The sequence below is a fragment of the Liolophura sinensis genome, chromosome 9 (assembly GCF_032854445.1).
Source record: "Liolophura sinensis isolate JHLJ2023 chromosome 9, CUHK_Ljap_v2, whole genome shotgun sequence".
Classification (NCBI taxonomy): Eukaryota; Metazoa; Mollusca; class Polyplacophora; order Chitonida; family Chitonidae; genus Liolophura; species Liolophura sinensis.
Window position 1 is genome coordinate 16,098,637 of NC_088303.1, and position 17,577 is coordinate 16,116,213.

General features: G+C 37.7%; 1 protein-coding gene across 1 annotated transcript in view; it reads right to left on the reverse strand.

Annotated features, from left to right (window-relative positions):
- Positions 1–17,577, reverse strand: part of LOC135475646 (uncharacterized) — a 37,433-nt gene that overhangs the window by 13,245 nt on the left and 6,611 nt on the right. The window contains 1 exon segment of the mRNA XM_064755578.1: positions 14,696–14,781. The gene's annotated coding sequence lies outside the window, so the exon portion shown is untranslated.

The window sequence follows — 17,577 nt, forward strand, 5'->3', positions numbered from 1 at the left end:
GAATAAAATGCACCATACACATCAAGGGTAGACTGTGCACACTCAAAAATGTCCACCGCAACACTACCCACAAGACTTTCCCCACATTATCTTACAATGTGTTAACAAGGATTATCTCCAAAACCCACAAAATTGCTATCTTTTTTACTTATTTTTACTTTACTTTTTTTTACTTCAATTATTTCAAATCTTACCTTGTTCTGTAAAGGTCATTATTTAGAGTATACAGAATCATGGATTTGGTGAATTTACAATGTACTACAGAAGTTTTCAACAAGAAGAGTACCATGGAACGATGAAGTACAAAAACTTGAACATTTCTGGTAACTTGGGTTACATGTATCAAAAGATGGCATATTTCAAACCTGATCAGGTGAACGTACATGTACACAAAATATATGTACATCTGTCTGAAAGTAACTTTTTTGTTAGTTTCAAGTAACTTCTTTGTTTACCAGCTTGGCTATACTCAACACACCTGAGTGATCATGAAGTGCTTATACAGACAGGTGAACACACAGGTAAAGCGTATACATGTAAGTAAGCCAGTTCATCACAAAGTCATCCCAGAGATCCCTGCCTGCATTAACCAGCCAGTCAGGTAAAAAGCTAACAGGCTATATGAGCTGAACTAAGACAGGCGACACCTGCCACTGAGAGCTGGGCCTTTGTCAAAATGTTTGCAAGCCCGTAACTCACCTGTAACCCTATGGGATAAGAGACAGCAGCATAGTGCATACATCAGCCAGATACCACTCATGCACGCAACAATCATTCACACATCCATACATGTACATCATTCAGGTATCACCATATACACACAGATCCCTCATACATCACCCATGTATCGCCATACACATATAAAAAGATCACTTACACATCCAGGCATCATCATACACCTAACACAAAGATCACTCAAACAATCATACATCACCCAGGCATCACCATACACCAACAAAGATCACTTGCACTTCCATACATCACCCAGACACTACCACATACACACACACAAAAAAATCCCTCACACACTCATACATCACACAGACATCACTATACACACACAAGATCTCATACATCACCCAGACATCACCATACACACAACATCTCATCCATCCATACTTCACCCAGACATCACCATACACACAACATCTCATCCATCCATACATCACCCATACATCACCATACACACAACATGTCATCCATCCATACATCACCCAGACATCACCATACACACAACATCCCATACATCCATACATCACCATACACACAACATCTCATCCATCCATACATCACCCAGACATCACCATACACACAACATCTCATCCATCCATACATCACCCAGACATCACCATGCACACAACATCTCATCCATCCATACATAACCCAGACATCACCATACACACAACATCTCATCCATCCATACATCACCCAGACATCACCATACACAGACAAGATCTCATTCATACACTGTAATCATAAAGTATTCAGTACTGTATTCTGCAGAAAATTTTGGCACAAAATAGGAAATCTAAAACCAGTTTTCCTCAAATATGATTGTTTGTGAAATTTGCTCTGGATTCTTTCTTTCACATAAATTTCTTCAAAGGAATACCATATACTGTATACGTAATCTTTTCTTAAATTCTACATGATAAAGGTTGTATTCCAACACTTTAGACCGAAAATACTGAAAATATTAACAGACAGAAATAGAAGAGCTAAGACAACATCTGCAGAACAAATTAACAATTGCAGAAACACCAAGGATAACTTGTGTACAGACTCTATATTCTGAATATTCATAAAATGAACCAGAATTTTTCTCAGCTGTTGCACAGCTAATAAAAAAAGATTCATATGTATACACAAAGACAGTATACAAACAGAATATTATACTGCCAGCCAGCTACACATACACAAGACAGTCAGCACTGGGACTTTATCCCAAGTACATGTATGATGATGAGTATCACAATTCATGTACTGTTCCTGGACTAATTTGGAAAGCACATATTTCCAAATAGACAGCATGTCTGCTACGCAACAAATTTCCATCTGTTGATGTGTGAACTCATGTTTGAATTTGTGAACTGGAAAGCAATACATCTAAAACAACAGTGATGTTAAGCAACAATTCAAAAAATAAATCCAAAACAGGAGGGAAGAGAATTCTAGCAGTATTATGATACATGTTATGTACATCTGCAGGACCTTTATTTATTGACTTACTTCGCTGACAGTACTTGCTGTGTTAAAGTTTATTCCATTAATGCTGTAATGGATGTCTGAACCCACACAGATGAGACAAAAGTAAACCTGATAAAACAATCTTGGTGACAGGTGTCTACGATATTGCCATGGTAACAGGGGTCTGGGCGGTTGCCAAAAGGTGCCTGCATGGAACACTGCTTTGGCAAAAAGGCTCCTGGGACACTGCTCTGGCAAAGGTGCTTGGGACAGTGATCTGGCAAAAGGAGCCTGCCTGGGACAGTGCTCTGGCAAATGTGCCTGCATGGGGAACTGCTCTGGCAAAGGTGCCTGGGACACTGGTCTGGCATAAAGGTGCCTGGAAAACTGCTCTGGCAAAGGTGCAGGAGACACTGCTCTGGTAAAAGGTGCCTGGGACACTGCTCTGACAAAAGGTGCCTGAGACACTTTCCTGGTAACAGCTGTGAGCCAGACAGCTGTATTTAACTACAGGTCAACAGTAATATCTCCACAAAACTTGGAGAAACTCCTCTTTGCCCTAAGGTTTGAGGTTTACAATCTGCAGTTTTATTCAGCCAGAATATCAAACATACCCGCAGGTATGGTTTGATAGCAATTACTTGTAACTGCAATAGTTACATGTAATAGCTTAACAGCAGCACATGCATGAACATGTCACGTTACAATCAATAAACTGACACAGAGCACAGTCTACCCTACATGGAGCAGATTATCTTTCTGCCATAAACTTGGACATTTCTAGTATTTAGATCTGTGACCAGTGCCCATAATACTGATTCTGAGATGCCAAATGCCATGGTCTAATTTTGTGTTCATATCCTTGTATAAATCACACACCACTTGTACAAAATGTTCAGGGCTCTTACACTTGACCCTATACATATGAAAGTATCTGGAACACTGTGAACTAAACTGCAATGCATTTTTCCCCCCCAACTGCATGGACAAAAGTCACACTATAAGCATACACTTCCTTTTCTCCACCACATACACGGCCATCTTCATACACACTTCACTACTATAAAACACACATGTATGCAAATGTGTATGACTAAAGATATGTCTGTAACAAGAAGCCCTGATCTTGTATGCATGTAGCCTCCCCAGTGTGTGTAGGTGGTACTACAATGTCCTATGTGCCCCTGGTACAGGTACATTCCAGGGATACTACAGCCACTACAGGGTTACCTGTGAGTCGCATTTTATACATATATATATCATCTACACATATTAGTCACTTTATAGGTACATGCAGTGCAGGCCATAGGACAGTAAATGTAGGTACACATCAGCATTTTTAAGGTCAGCGTTTCTGGATCCTCACTTCATCTGGGATGCTCATAATTAGAATTGTATTGTTTAAAGATCAACTGTACACTGTACTTGTACTTCATTTGTTTAACTGAAATTACACGTATCTGAACCGATTTTCATGTCTTTTGGCTTTTTGTGTATTGGTAGACCAACATTTAACTTGTCAATCTGAACACTTTGACAAACATGCATATATATATATATATATATATATATATATATATATATATATGCTCAGAAAAGGATACTTTCTACACAAACTTTGTGCCTGCAATGCTATCAAGCTGTACAGTGCAGGAAGTGCACTCTTACAGTGATGAAAGAATTATTTCACTGTAAACATCTTTTTTTAAGCAGTTCTTTAACATGCAAAACACAGCTGAGGGAAGATGAAGTTACAATACGACTTTTTAAAATATGTCTGAGTACAAAAAGGCAACTCTAAAAGTATTTTATACATTCCATGAGCTTTGATACTGGTCATGTAATTTGTATCAGTATGGCTGCCTAATTCTACAGTGGTTAATGTCTGGAAAACAGCCTTCCTTTCATGCTATGATACTCAGAACAGCAACCAAAATGTGAAAATTACTTTCAGTTAATTCTTAAATATTTGATGGATGTCATTAAGTAATTATCTCATTACAGGTATATCACACCCTATACACATCTACATGTAATTCTAATTGTACTGCCAAAAGAAAAATTCCTTAGCATAAAAAAAACTAGCAAAGGCATCCTGCATTGCTACTGTACATCAATATGCAGGACAATACAGTACCTGGTGATAAGAATAAAGCAAACAGGATCCAGGAGAGTACATGTAAAATATACAGTTTAGAGCTTAAAATATACATACATAAAAGCACACTAAAAATTACAACACACGTAAAATTTCATCAGGTTGACTGTGCAGTGCATAACCTGCGTAATTCCTGACTCGAATACACAGTGTACAGATCCTAGCTATTCCCATCAGTATGACAATCATGCTGGAACACAAATTAAGATTTGCATGTATACACTTACCAATTCTACTACATCAGATCTAGATAAAAATCTGTGTTAAATAGAGAATGATGACATGTAGCAGAAATAGTTACCCTCAGCCAACTCTACATGCATGTCTATATATAATCCACCGTTGATTTTGGGAGAGAAATACATTATGGCAATAATCAATATGTCATCTCACCATTATATCACATCACACTCTTTAGATGATAGAAAAATTGGCAAGGCCGGTCAATTGTTCCCCTAAATCAGCGGAAACGTACTGGGCGTCGGCAAATAACCTTGTCCTTTACCACTTTCACACTTCTCTTGACCAAGTGCTGTCATACCCAAAATGAGCAGATTTTGTTGAGTTTTATATCAGTTGGATCAAAAATTTCCTCTACTTAGAAAAAGTCTTGAACTTATTCTTATACTGTCAGCGTTTTTGTATAATTAGTTATACTTTGAAAGCTTTACACTTCTGTCTACAATAATGAGCTATAGTGCCTTAATTATTCTGTATGTTTGTCATACTATTTGTCAATCTTCATTTTTTGCTAAATATTACATCAAAAATGTGAAAAAGTTATTCACTCGTCTACTAATGGTATTTACCTTAAGAAATTGACAAAGATGTGCAGCAATTAATACCATGGCTTGTCTGACTTTCACTATTAAACATGAAGTATCACATATTGAAAATCCTACATGGCAAATCCAGATCAAATCAGCCAAACATTCAGTTGGTTTCAGTTAAATGTTTGCATTATTAATAAAGTCTGCCGACATGACCGTGTGGCCACATCAGTAAGGTAAATGTACAGGTACATCAGTAAAATAGCAGGCTAATGTCAGCAACACAGGTATTACATTCCACATACCCCAGGTCAACATATCTGACTCTGGACATGTCAATGTACATGTAATCTATGTATACACACTTTGTTTATAAATCATACAATACTAAAACCATCTTGATCACCAGGCTACCTCAAATGTACGCTAAGTTGTATAGCGTTTTAACAGGTCAACACGGACAGTTATCTTCCATGATATACAGTAAATGTACATATACACATTATGTATATGTGTAACTTCATACTGAAAAGAAACCTCTCCATTCAACTGTAAGGGACAAGAGAGACTAGATTAAATATCTAGACCATGAAGAATAAAGTGTTGTGTTAAAAACACACCTAGAGAAAATTATAACCTATTTCTGATGAGATCATAGTGTTTACAAATGTCCTGATTACCTGTAGAGAGGATTGTGTTCTGGTGCTAACATATCTACCTCACAGAACAATGTTCCTAGCTCCCAGAAAAGACCAGAGCTAAGGTCTGCTGGTGAGACCAGCCTTTACTGCAGGGAGGGAGGCAAGCTTCAGGCTACAGGCCCTTCCTATGGATTATCCAGTGCTAATGTATAGGGCTGGGACATAGGCCTGAACCAGTGCATGAGCACATCACAGCTTTCAGCTGTAGTTACCCTAAAAACTCTCCACATTCAGTAGGCATGTGTCATGACATGTGCTGCAAAGATAGCTAAAGACAGAGATTGCCAGGAATTGCCCTATATACCACAAAAGTCAGCTCAAAATAAGAAAAATAAGACAGCCTACCCAGTGCATGCATTCATTAGCACATAGGCATGTATTTCACTCACTGTGACTGTGTTAGAAGTATCATATCTGGGGCACCGTAGATATCCAAAAAAATCCTGATTGCTGAAATTTCAAGTAGTAATGTGCTTCCACTGATCAATTAGTCAGATTATGTAATTACTTATTAAGTAGTGTTTCAGATTGACAACTGTGTTGTCAGCAGTTATCCCAGTAGTTATTTTAACCATTTTTATGAATTTTAATGACCAAACACAGCTTGGGCTATGAGTCTGGGAATTTGTGTGTGCAATGCCATCTTCTCAAACTGGCTGTCACAGGGCCGACACCTTATAGTGTGCATTAACCAACATGATTTGTGACAAGCACCTAATGAACAAAGCCGAAGTGATCCCCTACACAAAAACATCCCACAAAATTTGACGCAGACAAGTTCACTTCCTATGAAAATTGTTTGCGTGCTTTAACATATACTCATCAGTGTATTAAGCAATTTCAAAGAGTCTTGAAACCAGATTTGACAAGAATGTCAGCATACTATCACGACTTTACACAGGAGCTCAGCTTGGTTTAGAAGTCTCAATGTCAAGGCTTTTCCAGGCCCAAGTACAAAAAAAAAAAAAAAAAAAAAAAAAAGATTCTCCAGGCTTTTCGCAGCTTTTTAATGTTTAAAGGAACCCAGCTAGTAAGACAAGCAGGATATGTATTTGAATACACAACATCATCCGTGACTGACGAGCTGACTAGCTGATCGAGAGAAACATTTTCATAAACAATTGAACGCACAAGCCAGGGTTGTTCATTGCTAAAACTATAACTTATCTTACATATGGGCACCAGAATTGTATGTTCCTGTACTTTTCTGAAGTTTAATGTTTTTAACACTCGGTTTGAAGAGAGAAAATAGGCAAGAAAATTGCTGTCCTGAGAAAAAACTTACACAAATGTGAATAGGACATACTTTTGATTACCATAACAAGACATAATATTTGCTAAAGATCTCAAATAACCTTATTTCCAGTCATACTGCTGGCCGCCATTATAAAAATGAAATATTCTTGCGTACCTGTACAGCATAAAACACCAATGAAATAAATAATTTCACCTATACAATGGTGGCCAGCATTATGGTGGGAGGAAACTGGGCAGAACCTAGGGGAAACCCACAACCATCCGCAGGTTGCTTCCCACGTACGGCCGGAGGGGAAGCCAGCATGAGCTGGACTTAAACTGACAAGGACCGCATTGGTGAGAGGCTCCTTGGTCATTACGCCGTTCTGGTGTGCTAAACACTTTGGCCATGGATCTCCCACGATCTCAAATAAGATCACAGGAAAAAGTCATTGCTGGGGTGCTTGCCCTTCAACTGCAATGTACATGACATGAAATGTGGGTTCAATCCCAGTTTTAGACAGAAAATTTTGCACCCTCCCCTACTTTTACTGCTCTTGAGGCATTCTTTGTATGGTTTTGCTGGAGAGAAATTGCCTATCGATATGGCTCACGTCTCATATTCAAAAGGAAAGTTGGTCAGTAACTCGTTAAAGGTTGATCACATATCTTAATTCCTGAAACACTGTTCTCTTTGCAAGTCCAAGTTACCTACTTTCCCAGCATTTGCAACTTTGTAACATCCTGCACCCTTCACTGCTCCAGCCAATTTCTTAAAGAGTTAACTACAGGTATGTTTAAATGCGAAGGCAACTTACAGTATAATAATCAAATATGCTGAATAAAACTCGAATGAGATCACCTAATTTTAAGAACTAACACATTTCGGTTTACTAAACAACAAGTTCCAAACATCACATGACTGAGAGAGGCATATTCTGTGAGTATAAATGGTGTTGGTTTTAGTCAGCTTTATTCTTTAAAAACTACTGACATCTATAACACACTTCAGTGTCATGTTATTTGTTCTAAAAAGACAGAAAGTCTTGTGCAAGCTCCAAAAACAAGACACCGACCTATTGGAATGTAGGACTACATTTGACTGAAATATCTCGCACAATCACTTCTGACAATCTCATACAGATACAGAAAACCATACATTCCATGAGATGTAGAATACATAGTTGTATAAATACAAATGGTAAAACGCAAACTCTGGCAATGTGAAATTGGTTACATGTATGCTTCTGTTTCCTTTTGCAAACAAAAAAAACAACAAAAATAATCAAACTCACTTCATGCAAATTTATACTTATAAAAAATGCTTGAAACAAGCTGTTGATAGAGTATACTGACTTCTTGTTTTTTCGTTTTGATGTATAAAAAAAGTAGTAGCTGACAAACTGTTCACTCCTTCCCTTTCAACATTTTCGTTCAAAATACAGAAACTTTCTTCCGTTAGAAACCAACTTAAAATTTACCTGATTATGTCAGTGCCAGTAAACCCCAGGCCTTAAAGTTCCACACCTGACTGTTTGCCTGACTGTTTATTTGATTGATGTTGTACGTCATTCTCATGTATATTTCACTTATATGGTGGGAGGAAACAGTGCAAAGCCATGGGGAAACCCATGACCATGCGCATGTTGATGACAAACCTTTCCAAGCACTATCGGAGAGGACTTCGCCTATGATCTCATGTTTAGAGGGCTTAATTATTAAGACAGTAAATAATATATGCAGCTCTACCCAACCCCCCACACAGAGTTGTCTCCCCTCTATTGTACAGAAAACACTTTTTCTCGCATGCTATTGATATACGCTAACCAGGTGGCATAGTCACAAAACAGTCAGGGATCAACCTATTAATCTCTGGTTCATTTTCATTAATCTCTGACCATTTTTTACAAAACTTCATTTTCTTTTCGAGACTTTTTTCTAGAAATAACCTTGTAAAACCTCAACAAGAAAAGTTACAAAACTAGATTGACTACGTCTTGTATGTATGTATGTTTGGGTGTTTACGGCATAGTTAGTGATCCTCAGTCTTCGCACTTCATGGAGGTCTCTGTAATCATTAGGCTACAGTAGCGCTTGAGTTAGACTTTAATGTGAAATTTCAACGGTGAAATATAACTTCTTAAAAACTTTTTTAAAAAAATAGGTAAAGTTGAGGGGTAAGCAACAATAAATGACACATTTTTAATGTGAAAGTAGTAAAAGTACAACATTTTTAAAATTTCCCTCTCGTCTGAATTTAGGCTTTTGTCATTGAGCTGCCATTATGAGTGTGACAAGTTACCTGCCTTTGAGTATTTGATCCTAATGCCTTTCGCTATTTCGCTATTTCATCTATGAATTGTACAACAAGTAAGATATGAAGTAAAATGTACATGTATGTCTCTGCACAGAACCTTGTCTACGTAGAGAATACACGCATATGTACTTAATTGTGTACATAATATTACACACACAAGCACAAGTTACTGCAGTCAAACTGTCAACAATAGAAAGTTCTATTTTGGCGTCTATTGTACATGCGCACATGTTTTGGTTAACTAAGGATTAAACCTTAAATATTCATTCGTAAAATACAGAACTGTGGTACACATAAACACTGACAGCTACACACATGTATGCATGAAGTTCACCATGTACGTAGGTTAAACCACCAAGAGACGTAGCCTGAGTGCACCCAGCACTGACTGCACCATAATTTACAAAACAGTTGCATGTACATGTCAAGGTCATCAGCAGCAAAGCTATACAAAAAGTGTGGGCAGTTATATCACACAGCATATTGCACCAATGTTAAAGATGCTACAGCAGCCTAGGTTTAACCAGGGCGGTGTCTCGGTGTCTTTGAGATGCCATATTCTGACAAAATTCACATAGAAGGAAGGTGAAAACAGGAGAAAATTGGAAATGAGACAGTCTGATTCCAAATTCTGGCTAAATCTATGTACAGCAGAAATCGCAACAGTGCTTTCAATGCTATTTATCTGAGCGCTTACATATGTCACATAATACAAGTGACCACTTATTTGTTGTGTATTTCAATGAAAATATTTGTCACTGAAATAAAGTTCTGAATTCTGTCTTGATCAATAATACTACATCTCTCTGCGTAGCGCTACTATCTTGTGCTAGCAGTAATGGACACCTCAGTTAACATGTGATATCGTTACTCAAATGGTGACATGTGGTCATATTTATTATATACATATATACAAGACATAGTAAATCTATTTTTGTAAGTTTTCTTGTCACATAGCCTTTTGAGGTTTTCACCTTGACAAGGTCATTTCTGGAAAAAAAAGTTTCAAAAACATTACCATGTACGAAGATAACGAATAATTTAAACTAATCACAAATTCACAACAAATGCCGTATTTGATTTAAATATTTCATCCATGACTTGGCTACTCATATTTCTAGATTCTGAGAACGCTACCAATCATAGAAAGGTGTTTTCTAGGGTTGCTGGGATGATTATCTGTGGCAAAGATGCCAGTTTCAGCAATGAAAAAAATACATGTACATAATTACAATTTTTAATACCTGCAAATATTTTGCGCAAAACTTTAGATCAAATATAGTGACCAGATGTTTTAATGCTCATGTCAAATTTTAATTTTACTATCTATATGTTGCGTGTACATTAATATAACTTTGGTGGTTCGCAAATTTCTGTATTAGCCCAGACTCCTGGTGAACCAGGGGCTATTATCTAACGACTGTTAGACAGCGCCTCTCCCAGTCAGAACCTATGCTGGAGGAGTAATTATTTACCCCACTTCGTCAGACACACTATCATCAGAGCCTAATCAATACACGCAGCCGCTTCCCCACAGTTGCGTCTCCATCTGCAGCCGCTCGCCATCCTGATGTGTTGGTACTTGTACTTCGGCTACCAAAGAACAACGAGCTCATTAATCCGATAGCAAGAAATCCATTTGATGACTACAGTAGATCCACATGTACACACATGGACTGTCTGAAGTTCTCCATCACCGACACTAATACTAGTATTTTATAGGTCAGTTAGGAGGAGCTACTGCGTAATACCCTTCCTTCTTAATCTTCTGGCCCAAGTCATCCTGCATGCATTATAAACCCACATTAACAATCCAGAAAGATCTCTGTTTGTAAACTGGACCATCTTATCAGACGTTAATATGACAGACTGAGCACAGACTTGCTTAACACCATTCCTGAGAATTTCTTACTTTTTCAATGGTAGTTTGTTTTATGGTAGGTGGAGGATACCAGTGCCTGTGGAAAACCTACTACCTTTGGCAAGTTACTAATAAGCTTTTCCACATGTGATGATCACACACAGATATGGCATAATGGTGGATTGTAAGACAACTAGAAGTATTCGTGTCAAAGGCCATGTTGCAATCTTAAGTAACTGGGTCAAAATCAACAGTCCACCTATGCCTAACACTTGTCTCAAAAAGTTGGACAAAACCTTGCGATCTTGAGCAACTCTGACCAGCCGGACATAAACATACGCAACTGGGTGCTTCGAGTCACAGAAAAGTAGAAAATGTTTAACGTGGTGATCACAAGCCCACGCAGATCAACTAAAACCAGCAGCTCAGTTTTATGCTCCCATCTGCTCCTAGTCTCCAAACACCCAGTTGCTCCCAGTTGCACAATTGCTTTACACCGAACTGGCATTTAAAAGACATGCACCTTTCACCGATAGACCAAGGTCTGCTCCCCTCGGGTGTTTTTGTCAAGGCAGTCATTGGTGTCATCCTAACATTCCTATCCAAGTCTTACTTCTTACTGGCTTCTCCATGCTAAGGTCTCACTGATGTCTGATCCTTACTGACAAGTCGACACCAAATGATCTTGCACCTGATATGTCAATTCAACAAAAGACTGCAAGGGCAAGGAAATGCGGACCTTACTACATCACAAACTTTCTTTTTGGACTTATAACATTTTGGCTTTGGCTTGCATATCGTCTACTTGTGTAAGCTGTTTTAAGATTTTTAGGTTCCCATAAAAAAAAAAACAACATTTTCTAATATGTATATCCTTATTTCACCAGGGAAATATTAGATACACTAATATCCTAGCTTCAGCAAACCTTATACTGCTTTTTGGAAAGTTGGGAGCCAGGTTTGAACTCCCATCTCTCTTGATAAAGGACACGGAGGTATGCATAGGTATAGGGCTAAAGCAATTATCCAGTCAGTGTGCCATGTGTGATGACATCAGCTGTAGCAGGCAGCGAAATTTGGCGCGAACGAAACCGTCGGTCGCGCAACGGTTACGTGCGGTTCAATTTGGCTAACCGGAAAATCGGTTAGGCCAACTGTCCAACGAGAACGTCCTTAGAGTCAGTGTACATTAGGTAACTACAGATAAACTGGACTGAACAGCTTTCATAATCACAACGCGGCCAGTATGCGGTCAGCCACAGCCAGCTGCCTGTGCTGGTCACATGGAAATGTAATCATTCATATATGCTTTACAGGCTTTGAGATAATACTCAAATTATTTATTTTGACTTATCTTTTCACATATAAGCCTGTATAACGGAATTTTACGTAAAAATGTGCCACAGGAGTCAAGTACCAACCAGGCAACACACAACGTTGAAACACCGTGTGAGTGTAAAATTTCTCTTTCATTTGTTCACCAACCTTACGGTATGAGCTGCTAGATATAGAAAAGAAAAACAAACATAACATTGAGCTGAATACTTTTATTAATGATCCAGAATGATGCCTGAAACATAAACCACGTAAACAATTAGCGTAACCGATCGGGTTGATAAACATACGTGGCGTAACCGAATGATCGGTTAGGCGAGGCGGAAAAGACGTAACCGATTTCTGGGTTTCGCCGGCAGGCCAAATTTCGCTGCCTGTGTAGTGCCATCATTAAAACATCTTTGTTCTGCATAACCTGACTATCAGCAAAAATGCTGTAGACTGATAGGAAATAAGCTTCTTTTTTCTTTATTCTGATTAATACCAAAGATAGGTATTTAAAGAAATTAACACCGTGAGAAAAATATTTATAAAAAATTATCAAAATCCCAGTAAAAAGCATGAGTAGGACCCCTTTTTGGAGGGCTGGTTGGGTTACGGCCAATGAACATATTTTTAATTGTCGCCCCGCAAAGTTAACCCATCTAAAGGCACATGTAACATGTAAAATCTTTTCCAGAAATGTGAAAGATTTATAACAACTTCTTGTACTTCATCGTAGCTCCTGTCTGTTCAAACAAAAACCACATTTACGACAGCAAATCTCCATGTTGGCAATGAAACAGGCTTAGCATTGATATTAGCTTGTTGTGTTCAACAGAATAGTCTAGGAAATCCGTAGATCCAGTGATAGGTGAAAACGGATACTGATTATGTCCTGTGCCAGGCAGTATGCTCAGATTACCAGTCTAGCAAGTTGTAAGCTATACCTCAGGTGTGTACAGGATCAATTATGCATTTTCCTGGCTGATATACAGGTAGAAATGAGCGCGATTCTGGTCTATAAAGCCATGGACAGCTAACTTATTAGCCAAAGCACATTACCATAGCCAAGCATTGTCGTGAAAATATTTCATTGCTGATGATGACAATTTAACTAATGAGGACATCATCAAATTCTTGTCTTCCCATTCAGACCTCCATCCAAGAGACATAAGTAAAACATGCTTTTCATAAATTATTTACATTATGCATATGTAATATATCCATCTCAATATTAATATTAATAATGTCCCAATGACACTTATAAAGCCACAATATCCTACAATCCATATCACACAAACTGCAGCCTCCAAGAACCTATCATGATGCTCGGGCTGTGATTATGTTAGTAACACAATGACATGTACACACTGCCAAAGATTCACAAATATAAAGCAGCATACATTTATTTATTTATTTGATTGGTGTTTTACGCCATACTCAAGAATATTACACTTATATGACAGCGGCCAGCATTATGGTGGGAGAAAACCAGGCAGAGCCCTGAAAGAAACCCACGACCATTCGCAGGTTGCTGCAGACCTTCCCACTTATGGAGCATACATTTAAAGCACAATACAACATGCAGCAAAGAGAACCTCACTAAAGGTGTTCTCTATATAACTATTCTTACTTTACCAATATTAAAGCAACAAAAATGGAAACATAGCACACATGTAAAAACTAAAAGATAAATTTCTACTAATCTGTTTGTCTTGTCATGAACACTGAACAAGTCACTGAGTGCCCTTGACAAACGAGTTCTTGACCTTGAATTATGCTGTGGTCATAGTCATGATAGTCCTGCTAAGCATTCTTACATATTCTAAAGATACACCTTCCCATATATACGTGGATTTAACGTTCTTGTAGTGTGCAGATACCTTTGAAGAACAGGGACACCTTGAGACATGCTGCTTTAATGTCTACATTTACTACAATCACTTTAAGTACTGCAAATAGTGTTTCTACCATCGCTTTTTTATGTGCCAAAAAGAAAGATTTAGAAAGCAGCATTGCATGCTTGGACATACCTGTAGTTGGACTATGGTGACACAAAAATGTGATAAAGATATCCCCACAATGTGATAAAGAATACACCATACATATGTATAATGTTTACTTTTCCAACAATCACAAATATCTTACCTTATTTGTCTCCTTTGGGTTTATTATGGATGATTACTTGACCCAGGTGCAGTGATGCAACATGGAAACCATGCGGGGATCAACTGCTAATAGATAAAAAAACATTTGTAAATTTAATCTATTTGTTGTTTTTTTTTTCAATAAATTCTACATCTAAAGTGAAGTCTGGCTATTACTGCCAGAGAAAAGTATAAAAAAAAACCCAGAAAAACAAAAAACACAGAAATCATAATTTGCTAAAACAATATATAAGGTAGAAAGTTAGTGAGTGCTACATAGAAGAACACCTCAAATCCAATAGATCGTAAGTGGGAAGGTCTGGCCGCAACCTGCGGATGGTCATGAATTTCCCCCGGGCTATGCCTGGTTTCCTCCCACCATAATGCTATCAAATAAATAAATAAATCAAATCTAAAAGACCATATCCTGCTATACCGTGCAAGACATGGATGTACCAGTGTGTATAAATCGTCCCCAGTTTAAACAACATGTAGTATCAGATATTACTAACAATACGATTAGCACATACATGTATCTGAAATGACCAAAAAATTTCGTCCCAAAAGTGCATTTTTAGAGGCAAATAAATGCCATAAAATATCATTTTTATGTTGAAACATACATTTTTCCAGCAGGATATCATAACACCTTCCAAACTAGAGCTTTTCTAGAATCATTAGAATTCTCAGAATACAGTAAATTGAGCAAGTTAATCATGGACGAAATTTTACATGATTCATAATCTGGATGTAGTAAATACAGCCACAGTCATGTTATTAACACGCAATTTCCATAAAACATTGTACATCTCCAATACCAACATATGTGACTTCTGTTTACTGCAACCACAGAAGATTGAGGAAACAACAGTGCCTCAATCAGTTAAACACCAAAAAAAAAATCTATGCACCTGGGTCAATATCAAGAAATGAACTGATTTTGCCTTAACAAATGTTTTCTTAAGAGTAATCCTTTGGCTACTTGCTGACACAAAAAATTATTCAAAAAACACAAGGTCAATGGCTAATCATTATTTAACACTGAGGTATATGCAGCCAAGCTTACACTACACAATATCTTTACCTATAACAGACACAAGTTTATAATTCTGTTATTTTACATGTTGCACTATGACAGATTAATGTTTTTCTTTCTCATTTTCATACATTTGACATTATGTCATGCATCACATCTTAACATACATTCTGTAACACATTACTATCAACTGCATCAGGACCCTCTTTGGCTCCTTACAACAAAGCTGTGTTTCCATAGCAAGGCGATAGCATTTCAGACAATTTGTGAGATAGATTGACCTATTCCCTATGTATAATATTTTCAGGTCTAATGCACTGACAAATGTTCACCTGCACAATTCTTGTACTCAGCAAATAAATCTTCATCCGCAGGGTCGTAAATGAGATACACTTCATTTCTTCTGCGTTAACATGTGATTAACAATTACGCATCCTTCACAGAGACACTCTGAAGTGTATTTATGTAATACCCAAGAACCACAGAGGCTTTTTTTTGGGGGGGGGGGTGATTGGTGGGGGGGGGGGGGGTTCTGCCAGGTTTCCACCACCCATAAAAATTGACCCCCTTTGTACAAGTGTTCAGTGATGTAGCTCAGGCATCTGCAGAAAACAGGACATGACAATCCACTAAATTACTAAAACAGTATGTTTTTCATAATTTTGAGTGCTGTAACCACAGACAGATAACTTGATTTTTCCTTCAGTTCATGAAAAGAAACCTGAAAATAGTCTCAAATCCAAAAATTTGCATCACTAAATATTCTTGAGCCAAATCCCGATTAAAATAAGATAGCTAATATCATCCTTTAATTTGAAATTTGAAAGAAGTTTATTCATAAACTAACATGCCAATGATACTTCTACTCTACCGGTAAACATCTTGAGACTACTGACTTTGTAGCAGTGCTTTCCTGTCTTGTTTGCAGGTTAATGAAAATAATTCTTAAAGCAAAAGACAACATGTAATACAAACCTGAGTTATTTAGGAAAGGGTGTAAAAACTGACCTAACCTGTGCTATTTTGCTTATTTTAAACTGCAATATCTCAGTTGTGTAACATGACAAAAGTTATGCTATTTAAACTTCCTGTGGGATATCAATGCGTATCTATATGCATTTAGTCTGGTGTTACCATTTCTTTTAGGATGTCTTTTTTTCTTGCACGTACATGATTTTGATTTAATTCACACTCTGAGAACACTTCTTCACCTTTAGAAACAGCCATGAAAGAAGGACAAATGCAGGGGAAAAGGACATAACATAAATCGACAAAAAAAAAGGCATCCAAAGGTGTATCTAAACACATCACCGCATGGATAGGTCAAAAGGTAATAGGCCTTTTATCACACATTAATCAAGACAAATTCACAGGTAACAGATTTGAACCCATGACAAAAGGATGTATAAATGTCCTCTCCCAATCACAGCACACATTGTATACTTACCTGCATGTGAATATCTGTAACTGTGTCATTGGTAAACAAATACCAAGCTTGGATTTGACCTTTGACACAACAACCTGTAGATGCTTCCTTAAGCGTACACATATTAGGCAGGCCTACATGAATACATGCAGGTTATCAATGTTACCATGTACATGTAGCTAGCATGAACTTAGGGAATGTATTCGCCTATCAAAATGCTGTATACATTATATACCACAAGGAGAACAGGAAGTAAAATGGGTGGTTTGTAACCTGGTGAATATATGCAGGTGTACAGAATTGTGTCTGATCAATGTTACAGAGGCAGCTGGCTGGTTAGACCGCTATATTTACTGTACAGGGTCACTTTATGCAAACTGTAAATCATGTTCCAAGAGGGAGTCAGCTAGATTTAAAAAAG